General features: G+C 48.4%; 1 protein-coding gene across 5 annotated transcripts in view; it reads left to right on the top strand.

The window, feature by feature from the left end:
- Positions 1–7,429: 7,429 nt before the first annotated feature.
- LOC102463552 (uncharacterized) overlaps positions 7,430–10,282 on the top strand; it is a 587,148-nt gene continuing 584,295 nt past the window's right edge. For 2 of the 5 annotated variants that reach the window (XM_075907181.2, XM_075907180.2), the window contains exon 1: positions 7,452–7,531. The gene's annotated coding sequence lies outside the window, so the exon portion shown is untranslated. Of the gene's footprint in view, positions 7,560–10,282 lie in introns of all 5 variants that reach the window. The other 3 variants (XM_089772484.1, XM_089772483.1, XM_089772485.1) reach the window with 3 other exon arrangements.

The raw sequence follows: 10,282 nt of genomic DNA, 5'->3' as shown, positions 1-10,282 counted from the left end.
TCTCTGGGGCTGCTTCCTTTTGATGCCCCCCCCCACCCCCCTCCCCGCCCGCCCGCCTGCCTGCTACAGCAGCTCGCAGAGGTGCAGTTTGTCTCCAAGGCTGCATCTAGACTGGCATGATTTTGCGCCAATACTTTTAACGGAAACGTTTTTCCTTTCAAAGTATTTCAGCAAAAGCGTGTCTAGATTGGCACGGATGCTTTTGTGCAAAAAGTGCTTTTTGTGCAAAAGCATTCGTGGCCAGTCTAGACGTGATTTTGCGGAGGAAAGCGCCGATCGCTATTTTAGCCATCGGGGCTTTTTTGCGCAAAACAGTTCTTCCCTGTCTACGCTGGCCCTCTTGAGCAAGTATTCTTGCGCAAGAGGGCTTTTTCCCAAGCGGGAGTGTGAAAGTATTTGCGCAAGAAGCACTGATTTTGTACACTACAAGTCAGTGTTCTTGCGCAAATTCTCGTAGACAGGCGGCAAGATTTTGCGCAAAAGCATCTATGCCAGTGTAGATGCTCTTTTGCACAAGAAAGCTCTGATGGTCATTTTTAGCCATCGGGCTTTCTTGTGCAAGAAATTAACTTGCTTGTCTACACTGGCCCTCTTGCGCAAGAATACTTGTGCAAGAGGGCTTATCCTTGAGCGGGAGCATTAAACTGTGCAAGAACCACAGGTTTTGTACAGTACAAAGTTAGTGTTCTTGCGCAAATACTCATGGCCAGTGTAGACAGCTGATAGGCATTTCCATTGTTTTCTGTCTTAGAGTTTGTCCCCGCCTCCATTGCCTGGGTAACTGGGTTAAATGACAAGCAGCTGCTTATCTGTTAATGGTTAACTGCAACAAGCCCTGCCCCCCAGCATGCTCTGCCTTTAAAATTCAGTCTGGCTGGCTGGCTGGCTCCTTTCCAGTCCGTGGGTCTGAGTTTTAAATGAAGAGTGTGCCAAGGAGCCACCTGCCTCCCTGTGCTGCTGCCACCTGATACGGAGGCAGTAGTGTGGGGCTCCCCACGGCTATGTCTACACTGGGAGTTTCTTGCACAAGAACATCTTGCGCAAGGGTTCTTGTGCAAGAAGTCTTGCACAAGAAAACATCCACACTGCCATGTGCCAGCTGTGCTTTTGCGCAAGAGCGCCCATGGCAGTGTGGACCCTCTCTTGCACAAGAAAGCACTCATGGCCATTTTAGCCATAGGGGTTTCTTGCACAAGAAACCCCTGCTGAACTTCCACACTGCCCTCTTGCGCAAGAGCTCCTACACAAGAGAGCTTACACCTGTTAAAAAAGAGTGTAGCTCTTGCACAAGATGCCCTCTCTTACCATGCCATACTGGAAATCTTCTTGCACAAGAGCCGGTGGACAGTGTGGACGCTTTCCAGAAGAACGGACATTCTTGTGCAATAACCCGCCAATGTAGACATAGCCCAGGAGAGGGATGGGGAGTGCACTGGGTGTGGTCCCGCTCCCCGAGAGACACAGCTAGGGTTGCCAGATGGTTTAACAAAAAATACTGAACCCCCCCCCCAGGGAAAAAATTCTGTATAGAAAAAAAAAGTGGGGGAGACCAACGTTGTTACGCAAAAGTTGTACCACTCTCTCCAGTTTGGAGCCACACACTAACCCCCAATGTACTCACCCCTGCCTCAGACCCAGGCCCTCCTAGTGCCCCCCCATCCCAATGCACTTACCCCTCCCCCTGAGCCAGGCATCCCCAGTGCCAGGAGCGCCCCGCCCCAATCAACCCCCTACCCCTACCCCCACTGCTTGCAGAGCCAGGCACTGGAGGAACAGGTAAATTTATCTTACTTTTAAAGTGGCTGCTCCTGCCACCCAGGGCTGGCTTTAGGAAGTGCAGGGCCCAATTCGAACAGTTTTGGTGGGGCCCCACCACCCAGGATTTTTTGTTGAGCAAAAAGACACCCACACAACAAACCACAACCACACACAAATATCACATCAAAAGTAGATCTGATCAAAATGTGTATCAATATAGTTGAATATTTTCCAAAAAAAATGTCATCCTTTATTATGAAAAATTTTACACAAAATTCAATCAGTTGCCTTAAGTGTAGGTCAAATATTTTCAATTGCAAACTATCCAATCTTTTCAATAAAGTTTAAAGTTTGATTTTTAAAAAGTTACCTGAGAGCGTTGCAACTTTCTGTTACATTGATTTACTTTTTAAATAGCAAAATTGGAGTCTTTGTTAAGAAAGTGTCAGTTCTGTGGTCAAATTCCAGTCCTTAGTGATTTCAGCACCAATGATTTCACTAGGTAATATGGTACCTCCCCACCATTGCCTCCTTTGCATTCCCCTTCAACACGTCGCCTGCATGTTGAGTCCAAGGTCAGTCTAGACAAGATTTTATCAATGAGTTTTGCTCAAGCAATCACAGAGGCAAGACAAGGACTCTCAATTGATTCTAGTCAGCTCTGCCTTTAAACACTGGGGCTGCATCTAGACTGGCATGATTTTGCGGAAATACTTTTAATGGAAAAGTTTTTCCGTTAAAAGTATTTCTGCAAAAGCGCGTCTAGATTGGCACGGATGCTTTTGCGCAAAAAGTGCTTTTGTATTTCAGGAAACGTGGAGAAACTGGAGAAAGACAAGAGAAGATCAACACAAATAAATGATGCCAATTGGTTAGGACTGGCCCTATATGTGGTTATTAAAATAACTGATTTCTAACATCCCTAGTTCATATTAGGGATGTAAATGGTTAACTGGTTCTCCAGGGAGCAGCAGGTTAACAGATTCCCCTGGGGCTGGCAGAGGCAACCCTCTGGCCCACCCTTGGCACCATGAGCTGTCGGATCAAATCCAGCTCCAGACCTGGCGCACGGGCCAGGGAGCTGGCAGAGCAGTATATTGTGTTATCCCCCATCATGATCATGAGTGTTAGCCAATTGGGACTAAGAGGTTAACTATACCTAAGTCAGGTAGAGTCAGCCAATAGGAATGCAGATAGGGATTTCAAACTGGGAGAAAGGAATTTTGGGGTTTTCCCTCCTTTGTCCCTGGGCAGTTTCTCTCCGGACACTGAGGGAGGGAGATATGTCTCTCTCTCCAAGAAAAGACTCTTCACTATCTGTAAGTAGAGTAAAGCTTAGATAAATCCATTAGGTTTTATTGTTTTATGGTTTGGGAATGGAAATCTGATGTTTGTGCATTTAAAAACGGGGTTTTCTCTCCTTTGTAACTAAGTTTTGGCTCATGGTGAAATTCCCCATGAGTTTATTAATTGGTGACTTTTCCATGTAGTCATTATGCTTGTAACAGGAATATTGTGGTGATAATAAAAGTTCTTTCTCTTTTCTTTTTATTAACCTGGTATTGGTTAATTTTTGTGTCCTGGTTTTAATTTAGGGGCTGAGATTTCCCAAGTGGTCTCTCCCTGGTTTCCTTATCATTACTAGGGTGGTGGAAGTAGATTTTAATCCCAAAATCTAGGTTTTTAAGATTTTGGGGGGAAGTTTTATACCAAAGCCTGGAAAGAGAATGTTTTGGGGTACTTTTGTGGGCTCTCACTTCTGCATTTATTGTGCCAGAGTGGGGAAAAAGCCTTGACACCCCCAAGTAAGATTCTGCTAGTTCTGCTTCTGCAAGTGTAACACCACAGCCCTTGCAGAATAACTTTCCCTCACCCAGTTCCGTAACCTCTCCATTATTCTCCTGAGTGATGGGACCTCCCAAAATAGAACTGATCACATGATCAATTAATCTGTCCATGACCTTTCTATGCAAACAGTCATGGGGTACCTGCTGGTTTGCAGGTTCCCAGCAGTTTTCCTCAGGTGTTTATTTGCAACTTAAGAGCTATTGTCCATGCAGCGTAGCTATTCACTGAATAACCACCCCTCATAATAGGTTGTCCTCGCTTGCTGCAGTCTCTCAGATAGAAAACATTTTTAAAAAAAGTAAAGAGCCCATATTCATAGTTTTACATACAAAACTTATACATGTTTATGAGTGGCATACACAGAGTCAGCAAAGCAAAAGCTTTCATTAGATACCTCACTTGGCCCACATTGTACAGAATTTGGAGCAAACACACAACAGTGGTGCAACATGATCTGCATTTTCCTACTGAAATCCAATAACATGACTGTGACAGGGTGCAGTCACAGAAGACCCCTTGGAAGCACTTCCCAGGGTGCTGACAAAGCCACTGACACTTGCCTCCTTGCTCTCTGGGGCTTCTCATTACCCTGTCCTGCCGTTCCAGATCACCTGCTCTTCCCCAGCCAAGGCACAGAGCTGAGATCACTGCTCCCTCCCCAACAACCTCAAGCATCAATACAGTCACTGAAACTGTTCAGGTCTGAGAAAAATGCAGTTTGGGGCCCAGCTTCCAGGGAAATCCACTCCCCAAATGGGATCAGAACCCCAAGTGAATTATATAGGTACGCCCCTTTAAAAATGGAAGGAGGATGTACACACTGATTACTCCCCCAGCTAACAATTATTTACATTGGGCTTGGTAGTAAATAAAAGTGATTTTATTAAGTACAAGCAGTAGGATTTAAGTGGTTGCAAATGAAAACAAACAGAGCAAAGTAGATTACAAATTTTAAAATAACAGGAAATACATAGCTAGTTTTAAAACCCTAAAACTTATTATACACTTAACCTAAAATTGTTCTTATTCCAGCTAAGTCTCCAAACCAGGGAAGTGCCTTTTTCTCTGGGTTCTTTAGTTATCCTCTTGGGTATGCCATCCCAGCCAAAGACAAAGCTAGCTTCCTCCATTGTTTTATAGACTCCACTTTGGGTGGGAATTCTGTTTCCATAGTTCACCCTTACATTGAAAATTACCTGGTCAGACCCAGTCACTTGACTTCCTAAGACCAACCATTTCTTGGACTCAAAGGACCAGGGCCGGACGGAGGCATGGGCGAGCCGGGCAGCTGCCCGGGGCGCCAACTGATGGGGGGGCACCTGATGGCAGCTGTAAGGGGCGCGCGGCATCCCTTACAGCTGCCATCGGGCGCCACGTGCCCAGCTCCTGCAGCGCTGGCCCGCCAGCATCCCTGTGGCGCCGGCCAGCAATGCCCTTCCCCCAAGGCCACGGGGCCCTACACAGCCAGGCGCGCACCAGCAGCGACAACTAGGGGCGGGCCCCGGGTTGTGCGCCAGCGGCCGTAGCTGGGCCGCGCATGCGCCGTATGCCCCAGGAGCAGCCCTGCACTCCCTAGGGGGGCGGGCCCGCTCCCCACAGGTGGGCCTGCGCATGTGCCGTGGGCCCGCGCATGTGCCGTGCGCCCAGGGGCGGTGCCACGCACCTGTGCCCTGGGCGCCAGAATACCTTGGGCCGGCCCTGCAAAGGACAAAAGAGTCTGTTTACACAGACATTGAGGGAAACACCCTGATGGCTTGCACTTACACATTTAAACCCATAAACCATTCTATACTCCATTTATCTAACTTTACACACAAGAATGATACATACACCAAAATATAATATACAGATCCAGCAGATTATTGAAATAGATGACATGAGATATTTTGTCCAAAGCATCTTTGAGTTATGCATATTTGTGTCCATAAGTCCATTTCATAAAGCCTGGGGGGCTCCGTCACAGTGACACATATTAATATGTTTCTCTTCTAAATGAAAGCATCAAATATTGTACTTGTATTGACATCACTGCCATGTCAGAAGTTGAGTTACATTATTTATTTCACATTGTGAGACACGGCTGTGGATGTAGACACAGTTAAAATGTATCATGGCATAGCTTCAAAAGAGCACCTGCTGGGTTTGCTGCCTGGCAGTGGGGTCTGAGAGTTCAGTCATTCTCAGGAGCTCGCTGCTTTGTGAAGGCCTGTCAGTGACCCACAGCAGCTGTCCTGTCATGTGCTGAGCCATGATCCTGAAGATACTTTGCCCATGAAGAAGTTGAATTGTGTTGGACTTGAAAATTTTGGTAAGAGTGTTTAACAAAATTGTAAAAGGAGAATCACAAATACTTGTAAGATTAAGAGTGTGTGCTTATTGTAGACTACTACTGTTAAAGTAATAGTAAAACCCTGATTTTTGTACAGCTGACTGCTAATGTTAACAAATGCCTCTTAACATATATATTCCTGTCTATTGTAATTGCAATAATGTTTGATAGCAATAGACATTCTGGCCATTTAATTTTTTAATAGTTTTAAGTGAACATTGACATGATAAAATAAATTAAAATGTTCCAGATTGCACGTGCAGTACCTTGCCAGGAAAAATTTCAATAGGTAGAGCACTATATGCTCTGGTCATTTCAAAATCACAATTTTTCTCTTTCCACATTTAATCATTCTTACTAATTATTTTGATTAATTCATGTTTGCTTATTATCAAGGAATAAAGCTATGAAGCTATGAACATTGCTTCCCAAAACCCATTTCTTTTGGAAGGAAGACAGGTGTAACTTGAAATGCAACTGTTTATAGTGATGACCAGAAACTTTGTACCTCAAAATGGTTAAAGCTTTAAAGTGTGAGCTATGGAGCGTTTTACCCTAGACAGTATAATTGAGTTAGTATTAATAACAAGTAGAAACAAGTCAACAAAACATTTTAATTTTTACATTGTTCATTTCAAATGCGCAGTAAATAAAGGTAAGATTGCATTCTAGATTTCTCATTTTTCTCTATATGGAATGTGGGGGGGGGGGAGAAGGGGGAGCAAAGTCATAGTTTGACTAGGGCATCAAAAACTCTTGCACCCAGCCCTGCTCTGAACACTGGCTTTTCCTGCATGGGAAATCCAATCTCCAGGGCCTAGACCTTCTTTTGCTCTGTATTGGGGCCACACTGACACCAGCAAGGTAACATGATTAAGACATAACAAGACAATGAGGGGGAATCTCTGGTTAGTCCTTGAACAGAGCCCATGTGAGACTTTTCCTGGTGTTCCCCCACTCCCCACGGCTCAGTGACCTGATTCCTGCCCTGTGAAACAGAGAAAGTAACAGCAGTCATGGCCCACTCCTGAGGGCACTGGTGGGGACCGGCGGCAGTAATGAGTTTCTGCAGTTCTCAGCCAGGCTGGTCACCAGCGGGAAGGAGACCCTTGGGTGAATTCCAGTGGGACACAGGGACTCGACTCACTAGACACTGGCTTGCAGAGAATCAAAGAGAGCAGGGAGCAAGGTCTCAGGAGAACAGAGAAAGGGGCAGGAGCCAGGCAGAAAGAGGGGAAAGGTGATGTGGATTTTCTACCCGTGCTTGCTGATTAGAAAGAAAAAGGGAAGATTGATCCGGTGCGATTTCTGGACCTCCCCCTCCCACACTCCCACGGTCGCTTCCCTGTCCCCCGGGGGATTCTCACTCTCCTCGCCCCCGCAGCTCTGGGGCTGGCAGACGGGGGGGAGCAGAAAATCGGGCCAGGCCAGGTTAGTTTCAGCCTGAGACAGCCCCTGTCCCAGGCAGAGCTGCAGCCCGGCCGGGGTTTGCAGGGCACAGGAAGGGGCTGGGGCTGGGAGCGGGGCTGGTGCGGGGAGGAAGCAGGAGCCAGGAGAACAAAGCCCGGAGATCGGACACGGTGAAGCGGCGGTTCGGTAACTACAAGATGCTGCTGCCTCCTTTGTGAGCCGGGAGCCAGGGCTGAGCAGCGGCTGTGCTGGAGCGGGAGGGGGCCCTGCATTAGCCTCACCATGCCCAGCGGGGGCAAGTCTGTGCTGGGGGGGGGAGTGCCCCGAATTAACCCTTCCGTGCCCAGTTGTGTGTGTGCGCCTGTGGGGGCGGGTGCTGTGTTGGGGAGACCCCTGCATTAACCCTTCCATGCCCAGCTGTGTGTGTGTGTGTGCGCGTGGGGGCGGGTGCTGTGCTGGGGAGACCCCTGCATTAACCCTTCCATGCCCAGCTGTGTGTGTGTGCGCGTGGGGACGGGTGCTGTGTTGGGGAGACCCCTGCATTAACCCTTCCATGCCCAGCTGTGTGTGTGTGCGCGTGGGGGCGGGTGCTGTGCTGGGGAGACCCCTGCATTAACCCTTCCATGCCCAGCTGTGTGTGTGTGCGCGTGGGGGCGGGTGCTGTGCTGGGGAGATCCCTGCATTAACCCTTCCATGCCCAGCTGTGTGCGTGGGGGATGCTGTGCTGGGGAGACTCCTACATTAACCCTTCTGTGCCTAGTGGTGGTGGGGACTTTGTGAAGCTGGGAGCAGACCCCGGGGCTCTCCCTGCCCCAGCCGGGGTCGGGGCCTGCAGACAAATCCAGGAGACCGTGGAAAGGGGTAGGAAAGTGGCTCTCTGCACAAAGCCTCAAGTCTTGCAGCTTCTGGGAATCTGCTCCCCTGTATCTAATATGCTCATGGCAGGGGACTGAGTGGCCCCAGCTCCAGTCAGGATTCCCATAATGTAAGAACTAGGGGCCACCAAATGAAATTAATGGGCAGCAGGTTTAAACAAATAAAAGGATGTTCTTCTTCACACAGCACACAGTCAACCTGTGGAACTCCTTGCCTGAGGAGGTTGTGAGGCTAGGACTATAACAGGGTTTAAAAGAGAACTAGATAAATTCATGTTAAGTCCATTAATGGCTATTAGCCAGAATGGGTAAGAAATGGTGTCCCTAGTCTCTGTCAGAGGGTGGAAATGGATGGCAGGAGAGAGATTGCTTGATCATTATCTATTCTGTTCACTCCCTCTGGGGACCTGGCATTGGCCACTGTCGGTAGACAGGGGTACTGGGCTGGACTGACCTTTGGTCTGACCCAATATAGCCATTCTTATGTTCAGGCTTCTGGAATTCAGCTGGGAAAAGAAACCAGGATCCTGGGCATCTTCCACCTTTGTGCATCTGCAGGGGTCAGAAAGGGAGGGATGAAAAAGCAGACAGAGAGGGAGGGGATAGACCAGACCCTGTGAACTGGGGCAGATTGATCTGTCTCTGGGCAGGCAGAAGGTTGGGGAGCAGGGAGAGGGGAGACCACATGACACTAGGATTGGGGGATGTTCAGGAAATCTTATCTGATAAATCTTCTCCTTTCCTTTCTAATCAGCACACACAGGTATAAAATCCACCTGCCCTTTCCTCTCTTTCTGCGAGGCTCCTGCCCCCTTCTCTGTTCTCCTCAGACCTTGCTCCATGTTCTTACCAATTCTTAAAGGTCCATTTAAAATCTCAGGCTGCATCTAGACTGGCATGATTTTGCGGAAATACTTTTAACCGAAAAGTATTTCCACAAAAGCACGTCTAGATTGGCATGGATGCTTTTGCACAAAAAGTGCTTTTGCGCAAAAGCCTTCGTGGCCAGTCTAGACGCGATTTTGCGCAAGAAAGCCCCAATCGCCATTTTAGCCATCGGGGCTTTTTTGCGCAAAACAGTTCTTCCCTGTCTACACTGGCCCTCTTGCGCAAGCATTCTTGCGCAAGAGGACTTTTTCCTGAGTGGGAGCGTGAAAGTATTTGCGCAAGAAGCACTGATTTTGTACATTACAAAGTCAGTGCTCTTGCGCAAATTCAAGCGGCCAGTGTAGACAGCTCGCAAGTTTTTGCGCAAAAGCAGCTGCTTTTGTGCAAAATCTTGCCAGTCTAGATGCACCCTCAGAGTTGGAATCTTTCCCCACCTCTTTGATCTGCAGCCAGTTGTCCGGATTTAGATGGGAAAATATGTCAGTTCTTAAATGGAGATTGGGTTAGGGGCACAGCCTGGGAGAGCCCTGAGAGAGGGCTGCTTCTGGGATGGCGATGGGGGGGGGGGGGAGCGGTGCTTCTCTGCCAGCAACAGGGTATGAGAGCAATGGGAATCAGGAGCAAGTGCGATCAATGAATTCATCAGTCCCAGCTGATGCCTGCCCATGTGCCCAGTGGAACTCCCTCAAGTCACCAGCTGCCTGTCCCCTGCCCATCCCCTGCTGCTGCTCCTTATTTTTGCCAGGGAGCCTTCCTGCTCTGTACCCCTTCTCTTGCCTTTTTAATGCAGCTTCACCAAAGGCATCATGCTGCCCTTGGAACTAGCATGGAGGGACCATTGCTGTCTGTTTATTGAACTTTCCAACTTTCCTGACTCAGTATAAAATCCCCTTAGATCGGGGTGGGGAACCCAAGGCCTGGGGGCTGAGTGCGGTGCCCGGCTTGCCTGTATCTGGCCCCTGAGGCTCGGGGCTTCCCCCAGCATTGGCGATGCCATGCTGGCACTCCAGCCTCCCCGCCATTCCTCTATGGGGCTGGAGCATATGAAATCTATTAGCTGCCTCCCCCTCCCCGGCTTTGGTGTGCTGTGAGGGGAATGTGGGAAGTATCTTTCTCTTTCTCAGTCAGGGACCATATGAGTGAGGGGTCAGTTTTTTTCCTACTTCTCACTTAG

The sequence above is a fragment of the Pelodiscus sinensis genome, chromosome 22, assembly GCF_052426305.1.
Source record: "Pelodiscus sinensis isolate ZL-2025 chromosome 22, ASM5242630v1, whole genome shotgun sequence".
Taxonomy (NCBI): domain Eukaryota; kingdom Metazoa; phylum Chordata; order Testudines; family Trionychidae; genus Pelodiscus; species Pelodiscus sinensis.
Note: the sequence above shows the minus strand (reverse complement) of the source record. Positions and strands in the feature narration are given on the sequence as shown.